Below are 14,363 nucleotides of genomic sequence, written 5' to 3'. Positions count from 1 at the left end.
CGACCCGTGACCCAGAACCCCACTGGCATGGTCACATGCCAGGTAGGGTTAGGGCTCGGGGTTCATTTGGGGCCCCAAGGGCCTTGCATTGTCACCGGAGTCTCTCCTGGAGTCAGTCCTGGCGCCTTTGGCGCCAGGCTCATATTTGGAATGGGACGTGAAGGAACTACTTTTCATATGGAGGCCTGCAGCCAACATGGAGGCACCCACACAGACTAGTCCCTAAGAACCAGACTGTGCGGTGCAGTGTTTTGGGTGTGGTAGCCCGGACTACTTTACCTGGACTACTTTACAGGGTAGGCTATATAAACCACAACCAAGCTAAAGAACATGCTTCGCGTTATTCTGCAGCCAGCAGTGTAATGCTCACCATGTTTAGAGACCAGCACCCGGCGTTCCTGGAATCGCAGACCTGCAGAGGAGACAAAAGAACATTATTAGCACTTCCATCTTACCTGCAGTCTTCCATCCTTCGATCCCAGCTGCTCGCAGTCTTCCATCCCGTTGGCAGCATCTTCAGGACAGCGCGCTCGCACCGGAACAAAGCACCTGGGGAGGAGAGAAAAAGGGACAACGTTAAACAGGTTACTCATGGCAAGGTCAGCAGTCACTAAAATCTCCTGACCTGGCTGGGCATATCTTGGCCGATTCCGCTCCGGAAAACACCGCACGCCCAGAAAGACCATCGTAACCTGAAAAGGAATAAAGAATACAGGTTAGCCCAAAAAGACAGCGCGCCGCACTTCGCACTGAACCTACCTACCCGCGTCCATAAACCCCGGCATGAGCCGAACCCAAGCAACGCACCCAGCAAACCTCTGCATACCTAAGGGGGAAACAATCAGGGAAAGACATCAATAGCCCGCAAGAAAGCAAAGGCCCTCAAAGACTACTATAATCGAACTTACCTCTTTAAAGACACTTGAATGGGTTGGCATCAGTGAAGTTAACTCGGTCGCTTCAACCCGCAGAAACTACGCGCCCCTGCGCAGAAAGCAGGACGGAGAGCATGCCAGACATCATAACAAGGTGAGGAGGGGGGGCCTTCAGGTAGAGTCCAAGGGGCGGGTGGAAGGAAACGAAATCTGAACCTAAGCCCAGTTCTCCTGTGTTTTCAGGCCCTCCTGCCATAGATGACATCCTCCTGAATTGAGTGCATCTGGGGGAAATCCGGCAACCAGGGCATACAGGCGCCCCGGTGGATATCAGGTGAGCGTAACAGTTGTTGTAAGAGGGATACAGGTCAGGTGGCAGGTTGATGGGGTCAAGCTTAGATGATTTGGCTTCGATTTTGTTGTGGAGTGAAGCTCCTTTGTTGGATAGGGCATTTTGGATATTAGTGCACCAGGGGAGTTCCTTGATGCAGTGGTCTGGGGTAGGGGCAGGTGATTCAAGCTCCCGTAGTATGGTGAAGAGTTCTTTGGTATCTGAGTTGGCATTCTCGATTCTGTTGCTGTAAGTGTTACCCTTCGAGTAGATGGTGGCTGCCTTGTATTCAGTATCTGCAGAATTGAACAGGCATTTGTTTTCGAGGGAGGTTTTTTTTTTCTCCTGGTGCTCTCTGCTGTTCTTTTGGCCTATCAAAGGTCCTTTAGGCTGTCCGTAAACCAGGAGTTGGTATGGGTGATTGTCTTCTGATTTGCGAGGGCCTAGGGAGACCACTTTGTCGATGGCTTTTTGTAGGGTTTGGTTATTGAGCGTTACCAAGGAGGTAGGGTTAGAGGTAGTGTTTTCATGGGTAGTGATAGGGAGTAGTAAGGGGAGCATGTTGTCAGGGCTGATGTTCTTGTGGCTTCTTGCGTGCGCCGCTTGGGTATGTTGTGGTAGGATGTTGGGCTTAGATGGGAATCTGGTATTGAACTGAATGATGTTATACTCTGACCACGGGCATGGTGTATTGGCTAGGATGTCAGTGAGACAATTCAGGTCAGCTAACCAGTTTAGAGTACGTCCTTTGTCATATGTGCGGCTCGTGATTCTGAAGGTAAAGCCATGTGCTTCTATGGTATTGGCGATGGAGGTAGCCTGGGAGTCGGACACGTCATTTAAGCCTAGATTGAAGTCTCCCACGATGATAATTTTTTATAAAGGTTTGGTGTTGGTAGTGAGAAGGGTCGCTCTATCTTCCTCAAATGATGTCAGAGGACTGGGCTGTCTGTAGATAAGGTGGATGGTGAGGGTAGATGTGGCTGAGAGTGAGAGTTTGAATGAGATCAGTTCCCCTGATGGAAAGGTTTGGTTGGTGATTGCTCTTAGCTGGAGATTGTTTTTGGCAATGAGCGCAACTCCTCCTCCTTTGGATCCTATTATATCTTTCCTAAGGATAGTGTATCCTTCAGGGATGGCTAAAGAGAGGATGGGACCAGGAGCTGTATGAAGCCAAGTTTCTGTGATTGCCAGAAAGTCAAGGTCATTGGTGGTGATGAGGTTGGCTATGTCGAGTGTGTGTGCCAGGAGGGATCTAGCGTTGATAAGGGGGCCGTTAATGCTGGATAAGGAGGATGGTTGCCCATTGTTCAGTGGGTTCGTTGTAAGCTTTCCTGCTTTGTTCTTTTTTGCTGTGCCCTTCATAGTTTGGATGTGGCGGGAGGCTAGTTATTTATTTCTGACGTTGAGGAGGCATGGAGTTGTGTGTGCCACTCGGCTTGGAGTGGAGGGTTTTTTTTCGGTTCTGTGGAGTCCAGAAGATTCTGTTCAATGATGGTCATAGGTCTAGTGTGCAAGTCTACAGGACAGGGAAAGGGCTGAGTCTTGGGGAGAATATGGGAGTGAGGCAGGGATGTCACGAGAATTGGGAAGGACAAGTGCCATTCGCATATGGTTTGTTGGTTTGTATGTTAGGTCAGGGAGGCGATTGTGAGGTCCCGCTGAGTATGTCATGTAGTCTACGTTGATCCCTGTTAGGTGTCTTGCTGAGGATTATCTGCTAGGGGGAGGTAGTACTGGACTTGGCTTGTGGGAGTTGCTACTGAAGGAGAGTGCCTTAGTTTGGATATGGTGTGCAATAATTGGTCAGGGAGCGTGCTAAAGGTGCAACAAAATTTGAGTCACAAGCACATCTATATATGGTATGGAATAATTAGGCAGGGAGCGCGTTAGAGGCGCAACAAGATTTGGGTCACAAGCACATCTAAATATGGTATGCAATAGTTAGGCAAGGAGCACGTTAAAAGTGCAACTAAATTTGAGTCACAAGCACATCTAACTATGGTATGCAATAATTAGGGTGCTGGAAAAGATAGTACAAGCCGCTCTGCATTGTCTCTATTATGATAACTCGTAAACGCTCCGTTGCCCTGGGCATTACATTGCACGGAACACCGCTGGAGCCTCTGTATATGATTTCTGTGTCCACTGCCGGGACAAGTTTCATCCCAGGTTGCATACACATCATGACCTTGGATAAGAGGAGTATCAAGATAAGAGCCGTTTCTGAGGGGCCGAGAGCCCCCCTCTAGGCCAGTCCATTGTGCCCCAAAACATTAATATAATTTTTTTAATTGTTAATTTATAATGCGCTTAATACCACAGCAAGTGGTGTCTTAGCACGGGATCGGGATTCGAACCTGGGTTGCGCCGTGTTGCATTACTTCCAAGACAAACACGTTGCCCCTGAGACATGCAACCTCCCCTTCAGTTGCACAGGAGTGCCCCTTCCTGATTCATGTTTTCCCAAAGTGTAGTCATAGAAGGAAGCGATACCTAATGGATGTCTTCTTGGACTTCCCAGCCCCCCCTCTGATATCAAAACTAAATCCAGTGCAGTGGCCGCTGGTGGGTTTGTAAAGTGGAGGGATGTACGTTTTCCCTGAATGTATTCAAGCGAGCGAGCCTGAACTAATCCAATACGTTTTTGGGTGGTTCTTCCCCCTTTCAATTCATTTTTAGAAATTGGTTGGAATCATGTAATTTGCTACATCATTTGCACTTGTTCTGCACTTATCTTGCACTTGCCACCAGCTGACCCTATTTATTTATTACTTTTCGCCACTTACCTTGTACTGCACTTCCCCCCCTCCCATTCCCCTTGCACTTTTCCCCCTCCCCTGCACTTGCGCGATCTGAATGACACCTGGCCTAGTAGGATCGTTGTCTGTCTCCCCTTGTTCCTCCCCTCCCTGCCTCGTCGCGCCTTGAAACACCTGTGTATAGGCGCGTTACAAATACCATATCATATCATATCATATAAAATTGGATAGTTATCCATAGAATGTACACTTGGTTCTGAAGGGCAACACATGAAAACTCCAACAGTACACAGGAGCACTTTGCAACCTTTCCTGATGCTGGTTGACCCCCTAAGAAACACCTTGCGGTTCTGTTTCAACAATATATGCCAGCATTGCACCGCTTTCACACAGGCTCTCCACAAATCAGATCATTCGGTCTGCCACCTTTTCATGTTGGTTGCATCGATAGAAAGTAATGAGGCTGATCTCAACAATACATGACAACATTCCCACTGTAAAACATTCTCATTCTGCTAGTGCGCAAGGAAAACATGAGCCTTGTCTCGACAATATATACCGGCAATACCCCGTTTCATGCTGCGATTCCCCCAAATGAGACCCAAACCACCGGTTCATGGCGTAGAGATCTGCACTGCTCTGCACATCTGAGTCAGTTTTTGGAGGAAATTAAAAATTGGGCACATGCATTTGCACTCTGTAATTAAAGAATGCTTGTAATCCATTGACACCTAGGCTTGTGGCAAAGGGAGTTCTGGATAAACCAATTCTCTTCCCAACAAGATGAATTTGAATTGTAATTGATTATTTATAATGCACTTAACACTCAGAGGTTTCTAAGAACATGCAACCTGTGTGCTGCTCCGCGTCGTCTTGCTTCCAAGTTGAGCTTGTTGCCCCTGAGCTATCCTCCCGAGATATGATTGCTCTGAGAATGTAGTCAGAGCCAACTTCTAGAGTCTTTCCCAGTTCTTAATGTTCTTTCTGTCCTTTTCAGCGCCATTTGCAGAACATCCTGATTGCCGCTCTCATCTGCCGCGATGGAGAAGCTGACCTGGAAGATGCTGTACGCCCTCATCCCCTGCTCCGCGCTCCTGGGATTTACCTCAGTGCTTCAGCTCTCGTGGTACCCGTGGAATATAAGTACGTAATTTAGAAAGTTGACAAAAGGGGCAACTTACTCTTGATTTGCCAATGCGATTTGCAATCTTGCATGCTAACGAAATACATTTGGTTAAGAGGCCCATATATCTATATTTTAGGCAGCCGCCCAAAGGTCTGACTTTTTTTGAAAGGTTAGCACCAAATCAAAAATACTCTTTCCAATATGTTTTCATCCAAAGTCCATGAATAAAGCTCAGTGATCTGACACTCACGTGACACATGGATCTGACTTGCAGTTTGTAAGATCGACTCATGACCAGACTGACTCAGCCACTCATCCATTGGAGCTGAATAAATGTAGGAACATTACATTTTGTAATGATACAGCTGTTAGTAAAGTGATCCATAGCGGGAGGACCCGGCATGGAGACCTTTATAAAAACTTGATATTAACCATGTTTTGGGATTCTCCCTTATCCTTTCTAAATCTAAGAGGATCTATCACTCCTCGTGCTCTCGTTCGCTTACTATCTGCTCTTCCCTACCTTCTCTTTTTATCTTTCTAATTACCTTCTCTATTTTGAGATCTTCTGCTAAATAATTTTCATGGCCATCTTCCACTAAGTTTCCTCACTCAGCATTCTGTTTTGGGGCCTCTACTCTGTGCATTTCTTCTTGATCCCCTACATTTTCTTTTTGGGTTTGAGGTTTCTCTTCTTTACTGGTGAGGCCTGGATGGTGTCTTCGTCTGCAACCTTTTCTACTGATATTTCTTTTTCAACATCTGACTGTCTTTTTGACCATCTAGTCCTGGGCGCGCTTGCTTTCTGTCTGTCCTCCCTCTCCAGACTGAAATTGTCTTCTTTCTTTCCCAAGCATTCCACGGACCCTTCAAACCAGCAGACCTGTTGCTAAAAACATCCCTTCTGTTTGCCCTGGAAACCCAATGTATGTTCCTTTTGAAGCCTAGGCTACATAGCGCCTCAGCACAATTATCTCTGCTACTGTGCCCCACATTACTCACTAACTCACCCGCTCTCCCACTCTGTTTAGTTTCCTGAATGTCTGTATACGCTTCCTTTTGCGTCCACATTATCTGTCTTTCACACATTGCTGTCTTTCTCCTCCCATTCTTTTATTAAAATCCAGCAACACTCCTATTTTTAATCTGCATCCTATTTGTCTTTCCTAAAGGTCCCTCAAAACCCTTTCCTCTCTACTTCAATGTCCATGCTTCCCCGCCATCACAGCTAGGATTATCCTGATCTCTATGCGGCAGGCTGCAATTTCAAAACGCCTTACTTGTCTCGCCGCTCTGGCTTTCTAGGCGATTTCCAGCATAGAGTTATTCTCCTCACATTAATTCAAAGCTTCTTTAAAGTAGTTATAAACCCCCTCGCTCCCACTCAATGGGCCTCATTATGAGTGTTGCGGTAAGGCAACAACGTCGCCGGTAGTGCTACCGGCGCCTTTGTTACCTCACTGCAACATTCCAAGTTCTGCTCGCTCTGTACGCCTGGTCAGACCAGAATGCAGAGCGGCACCCGCTAGCAGAACAGGATGCTAACAACGGCCCCGTTATTAACAGGACCTTTGTTAGCATCCTCCCCATTCCCATTGAGCCCTATGGGGGCTCAAACGGGAATGGGGACGTATTGGGTCCCGGTCCCGCCAATGGGAATTACTGGGCCCGCAAAGGTCAGAATTGCCCAGTAATTCCCATTTTTCAGGACCCGGACCCGAGTTTGGGGGTAGCCATGCTGCTAAAAACAGCATGGCTACCTCCAAACTCGTAAGGAGGCCCAATGACCCTCATTATGAGCATGCCAGTCTGGAAAAAAGTGCCGAAACAACGGCAAATAGGCCCCATAGCGGCAGAAAAATCACTGAAGCACCGGCACCATTAACAACGGTGCCGTTGCTTCAATGTCCTATAGGACTCCATGGGAATGGGAACGTACCGTTCCACAGCCACCCGTAATGGCCCGGTATTACCGGGATATCGGGTGGTGGAAACGGTAAATGGAGTTTGCCGGTAGGCCACTGGTACTACCGGCAACCTCCTAATGAGGGCCAATGTCTCTTCCTGGGTGTTTCTCAGCCCCATCCCTGAAACAGTCACTAATTTAACTGACATTTTTTGTCATTTGTGTTAGAAAAAAGACTGTTCAACTATTTTTTTTTTATAACATATTTTATTGATGGTTTTTGAACAAACATACAACACATCAACAGTTTCCCCCCCACCCTCCCTCCTTCTTTGCCGGGTCAATCGTCGGTCTGCTCATCTCTTGCCACTCTGTGCATCACTTGTCCAGTATTGTATTTTTAGCCGTGTTCCAGGTTGTGTTTGTGCGCCTCTTATTCTCCCCCCCCTTGACCAATCTCATGTGTCATATTCTGCCCATTTACCCCATATTCTTTTGGCCTTTGCCGGGCATCCCCGTGCTGTATATATTCTGAGTTCTTTCGCCACACAGATATCCATTTCGTTGGACCATTGGGCCACTGTCCGGCACTCTGGGGCTCCCCATTTCTGTGCAATGTCACGTTTTATCAGGCCCATTGCTACGGAGAGAAGAATACCCTCCCACTTGTTTAATGTGTTCTCATCTGGGGACCCCAGTAGCATTATTGCGGGTCGAAAGGCTATTGTGCGACTCAGTACTCTTGCCAGAATTTGTGAGTATTGTGTCCAGAAGGTCTTAATTTTGGGGCACTCCCAGAGGAGATGGATGAAGGTGCCCTCTTCCCCCTGCATTTCAGACAATTGGGATCCGTTGCCCTTCCCCAGCCAAATAGGGCCACTCGAGGGTAATATACCCTGTGGAGTATTTTGAGCTGTACCAGTCTTATTCTAGAGTCTATCGAGATTTCGCGTGGGTGCATGAGAACCTGGATCCAGTCCTCAGGCTCGATGTTCCCGACATCCCGTTCCCATCTGGTTTTAAGGCCGGTCAGCTCTGGGGTGGCAAATGCATTAATAGCTTTATATAGAATGGTTGTCACCTTAGTGGGAATGTGTTGTGGCAGTAGGTTGCGTTCCAGGGGAGTGTAGTCTGGGGCGTCGGCGAGTGCTTGCCTATGACCGGTGAGTGCATGAGATAGTTGTGTGTAGTGGTAATGCTCTGCAACCGGAAAACCGTGTTCCCGTTGAAGTGTTTCAAACAAGAGAATGGAACCATCTGTTAAGATATCTCCTATCGTGGTTATCCCAGCCCTCACCCACCGGGGCCATGCGGGCAGCTTCCGCATCTCCGTTAACATGTAGTTGTTCCATAGTGGTTGTGCCGTGGTGATCTTGTTCCCCCAGCCGATATGCTGCCTTCAGACAGTCGCGGTGTGGGAGGACATCGTCTGTGCGTGGGGTCTGGATACACTCTGATACAGTGTTGCAAGTGGTGGGGTGTCCTGCCTGACGGGTGCTTCTGCTCTAATATGTGGTAAGTCACGGTCCCCATGGAGGAGGTCATTGACCACGTTGAGTTGACTGGCCCAGTAGTATGACTTGAGATGTGGGATTCCAATGCCCCCCTCCCAGATCGATCGCTGCAGCGTGGTTAGTGCTATGCGGGGTTGCCCCCCCTTCCATATCAGTTCCCTGATGAGACTATCTACCCAGACGAATTCCGAGTCTGGTATGGCCAGAGGAGCGTTCTGCAGTATGTAAAGAAAACGCGGAAGAGCCATCATCTTGAAGAGGGCCACTCTTCCCATGAGTGTAAGGGGGAGGTGCATCCAATGTCGCACGTCCCCTGCGAAGCGGTTCGTTAGTGGGTGCAGGTTGTGATGCACGTAGTCCGAGAGAACCCCGGAGACCCATATACCCAGGTAACGGAAGCCTTCTTTCTCTATTCGGTATGGGAAATCCCGAGGGATTGCCAGACCGTATCCTTTTACTGGGAAGAGAACCGATTTCCCCCAGTTTACCGTAAGGCCGCTGAAGTCCCCATAGGTCTTTAACATTTGGGTTATGATCGGGCATGCGTGGTCTGGGTTACTCAGGTATAGTAATAGGTCGTCCGCATAAAGGGAGAGCTTGTCCTCCCGTCCATTTGGCCACTGGAATCCGGAACATGTGGTGACTTGTCGGAGCCATTGTGCCAGTGGCTCAACTGCCAGGGCAAAAAGGAGAGGAGATAGAGGGCAGCCCTGTCGGGTGCCTCTGCCCAGCGAGAAGGTTCCGGAGGTCCAACCGTTCACCCTAACTGTAGCCAATGGGGTGTCATACAGTAGCTGGATCCAGCTGAGAAAGACTTCACCGATACCCATGCGTCTCATTATTGCCCAGAGGCTTGCCCACACCACTGAGTCAAACGCTTTCTCGAAGTCAATTGCGAGGAGCGCAAGTGGGGTGTTCAAGGTTGGGACTTCTTCCAGCAGCAGGTGTAATCGGCGTAAATTCATTCTGGTCGATCTTTGCGGCATGAAGCCGCATTGATCTTGATGGACCAGTGCGGATATTAACCCTTGGAGCCTGTTGGCCAAAACTTTAGCAAGGATTTTAGTTTTGCTATTAAGAAGCGATATTGGTTGGTATGACATGCACCGATCGGGGGGTTTGCCTTTTTTTGGGATGACCACTATGTTGGCTGTTCGAAGGTCTGGTGGGAGGGTGCCTTGTTCCTTAGCCGCAAGCAAGAGGTCCCAGAGGGGGCCGGCCATCTTATTACTGCCCAGTTTCTTCCAGGTCTCTACCAGGAAGCTGTTTGGGCCGGGTGTCTTCCCAGATTGTAGCTTGGCCATGGCCTCCGCTATTTCGGTTTCGTCTAATTCCCTGTCTAAGTGGGTACTTTGCGACTGACAGTTGCGGGAGCGCAATCCCTTCTAGAAGGGATGTGTCTATGGGGCCCGTGGGGGCAGCATAAAGTGTGGAGTAGAATTTGGCAAAAGCTTCCGCAATTTCTGGGTCTGTTCGGGCAGGCCTATTTTGGTCATCAGTAATCTGTCTGACGTGTCTGTGCCCCTCCTCCCGTCTTTCTAGCCATGCCAGTAGTTTGCCGGCTTTATCCCCTTGCTCGTAAATTCTGGTCTTTGATTCCCAGTGCGCCTGCCGCGCGTTATCGAGCGCCGTGTTGTGGAGGGAAGCTCTAGCCTTCAGGAGGGAGCGATGTGTTTCTGGGGTAGCATTTGAGATATTTTTGGTTTCCCATTTCTTTACATCCTCCTCCGCCTCTGTCACCTTCCTGTAATGTTCTCTCTTGTTGTTACAGATCGAGGCTGTCATTTCCCCCCTGAGCACTGTCTTGTGTGCCTCCCACAATATCACAGGGTCCTCCGCCGAGCCCATATTGATCTCAAAGAATTTGTCAGATTTTTCCGTGATGTGCTCCACGAACTCAGGGAGGCCCAAGTAGTAACTGTTTAATCGCCAGGTTTTGGGCGGTAGGGGGCGATCCGTACGGAGTGTCACCTCCAAAGGAGAGTGGTCTGATATACCCCAGGGAAGGAAATCTGCCGCTATGACCCTATATGCCTCTGGGGTCGGGAGGAAAAGGTAGTCCAATCTGGATAGGGACGCATGGACCCCCGAGTGGAAGGAGAATCCTTGGTCTGTGGGGTGGAGTTCCCTCCACACGTCACTCAGGCCAAGCGCTGAGGTGAAGGTCGCCAACCTCGTGGGTCTCTCCGGGTTCCGACTACAGATATGGGTCCAATCAAGTATGTTACACATAACATCGTTAAAGTCCCCCCCGACGATCCACACCTCTGCCTGCTGATGTGCAATCAAGGCAGTCACCTCCCTCAAGAGAGCCTCTCGCAAACCCGGTGGGGAATATATCGCTAGGATGGCCACTGATTCTCTCCCGAGAGTGCCCCAGATCATCACAAAATGGCCTGAGGGGTCCTGTATCACCGCAGATAGATCAAAAGGGAGTCGCTTATGTAAAAGGATCAGGGCGCCCCGAGATCCCATTGTGTACCCTGCGTGGTAAGCTAATTGGTAATTGGTTCTACGGAAGAATCGGCAGGTTGACCCCGCTAAATGGGTCTCGGTGAGGAGGGCTATGTCCGGCGAGCGTCTGTTAAGGAATTGCGTGACTAATCAGCATTTGATGCTTGAGCCCATGGCATTTACGTTCCAAGTAATGATCTTGAGAGATTTGTGACGTTCGTTATGTGTCATTGGGGCCGGTGCGGGTCCGTCAGTGGGGTCATCATGGCGTTGAGTGGTCATGGATATCTAAGGGTCTAAATATTGCACCTGGTGGGTACATAATGCGTATGGCCGTGGATGTATCTTGCACGTGAGAGGTGGAGACACGGGCGGCAGGTGTTGTGTATTCGGTGGCATCTCGATCAATGTGAGTGTGATATGGTTCCCAGGAAAGTAACTAACATGAAACAGTTTCCCAACCCCCTTCCCCATACTCCTCCCCAACATGAAGTATCTGTCGCCCAAACTTTACTGGCGCACAAAACTATGTCACCAGGTTAACTTTAGTGTAAACTGTAATCACCTTCCCACCAACTTACTGCTCGTATGTGGGTCTGGTGTCACGGGTCAGGGGCGTGGTGGCGGCCGATGGCTTGGTATGTTAGCGATGGTAGTGTATGAATCTCAGATCAATTATACTGGGGCGACGGAGGTCCCCCGTCGGCGCCGCACCAGGAGGAGCACTGCGTTGCAGGTGGTTACCAATGAGAGGAATGATCGTTGTTCACTCAGATGGTGCTTTAAATTCCTACCACTGGCCAGTGTATTTTGCAGGAACCTTATCCGGCATCGCGGTCTTGGTCCGGAGCCGCTGGGATCTCCGGTATGGGTCGTTGGGTGGGTCCATCTCCCTGTGGTCGGGATCTTGGTCTACCCCTGCGGTTTTGCGCGGATTCAGTCCAGCCACCTGCGATGTGGGTCTCGGCTCATTTCCAGGCTTCATGGGATCAGTGAAGTGGAGGGTTTTGCCTTCGTGCTGAATTTTTAGCTTGGCTGGGAATAGCAACCCGTATCTAACATTCATGGAGTGGAGTTTCCTTTTAAGGTGCTCGAAGGATTGTCTGGCCTTTTGGACCTCACGAGTATAATCTGGATAGAATGCGATTCTGGCTCCATTATATGTCAGTGACCCTTTAGTTCGGGCCATTTGTAGGATAGCATCCCTGTTGCGATAATTGAGGAGCCTCGCGGGGTCGGGCGGCCTGCGGGTATGCGGTGTGCTCGTTCCACCGAGAAGAAATTTGATAGACTCTTTGGGGCATATAGATCTGCCAGCCACTCCTCCAGGAAGAGCTCCATGCTGGGTCCCTCTTCTCGTTCCGGGAGTCCCAGGATGCGGATGTTATTGCGGCGGGACCTGCCTTCTCCCTCGTCCACTCGCGCCTCCAGGGTTTTCAATCTGTTCAGTGCGTGTGCCAACTGTTGGTGTACCCCGCCAAGGTCATCCTCCACCCCAGAGATACGTTGTTCCGCTTCCCCAGTTCGGGATGACAGTTTCTGGAGGTCATGGCGAAGGAAGGAAACTTCCGTAGAGATAGCGTCCACTTTTTGCTCCACCGAGGAGCGTGAGCTGGCGATGGCAGCCATAACATCTTTAAGTGACGGGGTCTCGTCTGGCGCAGGGGGGGTACACCCTAGTCCTCAGTGCTCTGTGCAGTGGATGTGTTTGTAGCGTATTGATCCATGGTGCTTTGTGTTGAGGTCTTTTTGCTTCTCTCTTTTCCCATGGTGCTGCTTGCACTTGGCAATCCGTGCAGGTTTGGGAGAGCGCCCCTTCTCGTATTTTATCTCCTTTCTATCAGGGCTTACTGTGCCCGAGTTGTGGTATCTCTGTACCACCGGTCTGGCGGTGGGCGCTCTCTCGGAGGGCGCGGTAGGGCAATTGTTTGCGCTTTATGTTAGCGGCTAATGCAGAGTGGCATGTCAGGGCGCCACTAGCCCAGTTGTGTCTCTCACCTCCCCCTCCTGAAGCCCGGGGGGTATATTGTTCGTGCCGGAGGAGCCCCACAGGTTGTCTCGCGTTGTTTCTGTTAAGGCTGCCGGTTCGCCGGGATTGGTGTTTCTTCGTTGAGACAGGGGGTCGGAGGAGGAGGAGGTCGATGTGCAGGCCCACCAGAGGGTCACCCTCCGCTGCGGGCATCCCGCGCCTGCAATCCGTTGGTTGGCGTGGTAAGGCGAGAGCGGTGTCGCAGCGTTTGCAGGTTGGGTGCCCAGCCTTGGGTCCTGCCTGTGCAGACCTGTTCCTGCAGCAGTGTACCCAGTACAGAGAGCCTGGCCCCTTCCCCCGGGTCCCTCCACCACCGTTCACTCCAGGGGCCCCCGCGCTGCCAGTACCGGTGGTATAATGGGGTGGTCCAAAATATGATTGTTGGTGCGCGTCCCAGCCGAGATGTATCTTCTTGGGCGCCCTCCACGTGGATGCTATGCTGGCGGCTTACCGCTTTTGTTCAGGCCGGCGCCGCGGTCAGAGCAGCGTCGCTCCTTTGATCCCCGCCTCCACTGCCCGATCGCGGGTTATCTCGATCGAGAGCCCCGGCTGGGCTCTACCACAGCACGCCTCAGCCTCGCCTCCTCCCTGCTCGCGCCAGGGGTCGCCACCTCCAGATGTAGCGGTGGGCTGCTACGTCGTCACCTCGTCGGCTTCTCCGGGGGCGGGCACAGTGGGTCAGCGGTCTCACGTCCTCTGCTGTCTTCTAGCTCGTATCACGGGCGGCGGCCATCTTAATTACTGTTTGGATTTTTCTCCAAGGTTTCCAACGCCGATATCTTGCTTTGTGTTGAGCGTTTACGGTCCCCTTTGCTGCTGGACACCGCCGGGGGACTCCGACACCCGAAATTGTCTATTTTAAGCAGATCTGTTCGCCAAATCGAAGGATATTGGCAGGATGTTACGGGCGGCCACGGGAGCACCTAGGATTTACGTCTCCATTGCGAGCTCGTTGGCCACGCCCCCAGACTGTTCAACTATTGAATACACGTGTATACTCCCAATGGTGATAATCAAGTATGTAAAGACTACATGGATGTTTCTTTGTGGGCTTTTAGGACTCTAACATTTAGTTCTGCATATGTCTGGGACTGCAACTCCCATCAACCCTAGACAGCATTGTCAATGGTCAGGGTTCATGGGAGTCATAGTTCAAAACATCTGGAGAGCCACAGGTTGCAGACAGCCGGCCTAAAGCAAGAATTCGATTCAGTATACAGGGCTCAGCTGTGGTCCAAACTCAGGTCTTCCCAAGGGCAAAATCATCCAAACCCTGTAGGAGAAACAACTGGAAAAGGGGGATGCAGGGCATTAACTGACGTTTTTCCCATTGAGAGGGGCGAGGCAAGGCTGCATCCATGCGCTA

At 50.4% G+C, this 14,363-nt stretch overlaps 1 long non-coding RNA gene across 1 annotated transcript in view; it reads left to right on the top strand.

Moving 5' to 3' along the window:
• LOC138527263 (uncharacterized) overlaps positions 1-5,103 on the top strand; it is a 44,635-nt gene extending 39,532 nt beyond the window's left edge. The window contains exon 3 of the long non-coding RNA XR_011283841.1: positions 4,966-5,103. This is a non-coding gene — a long non-coding RNA (uncharacterized lncRNA). The remainder of the gene's footprint in view (positions 1-4,965) is intronic.
• Positions 5,104-14,363: the final 9,260 nt, after the last annotated feature.

The sequence above is a fragment of the Ambystoma mexicanum genome, chromosome 14 (assembly GCF_040938575.1).
Source record: "Ambystoma mexicanum isolate Mex_15411 chromosome 14, UKY_AmexF1_1, whole genome shotgun sequence".
Lineage (NCBI taxonomy): Eukaryota > Metazoa > Chordata > Amphibia > Caudata > Ambystomatidae > Ambystoma > Ambystoma mexicanum.
Note: the sequence above shows the minus strand (reverse complement) of the source record. Positions and strands in the feature narration are given on the sequence as shown.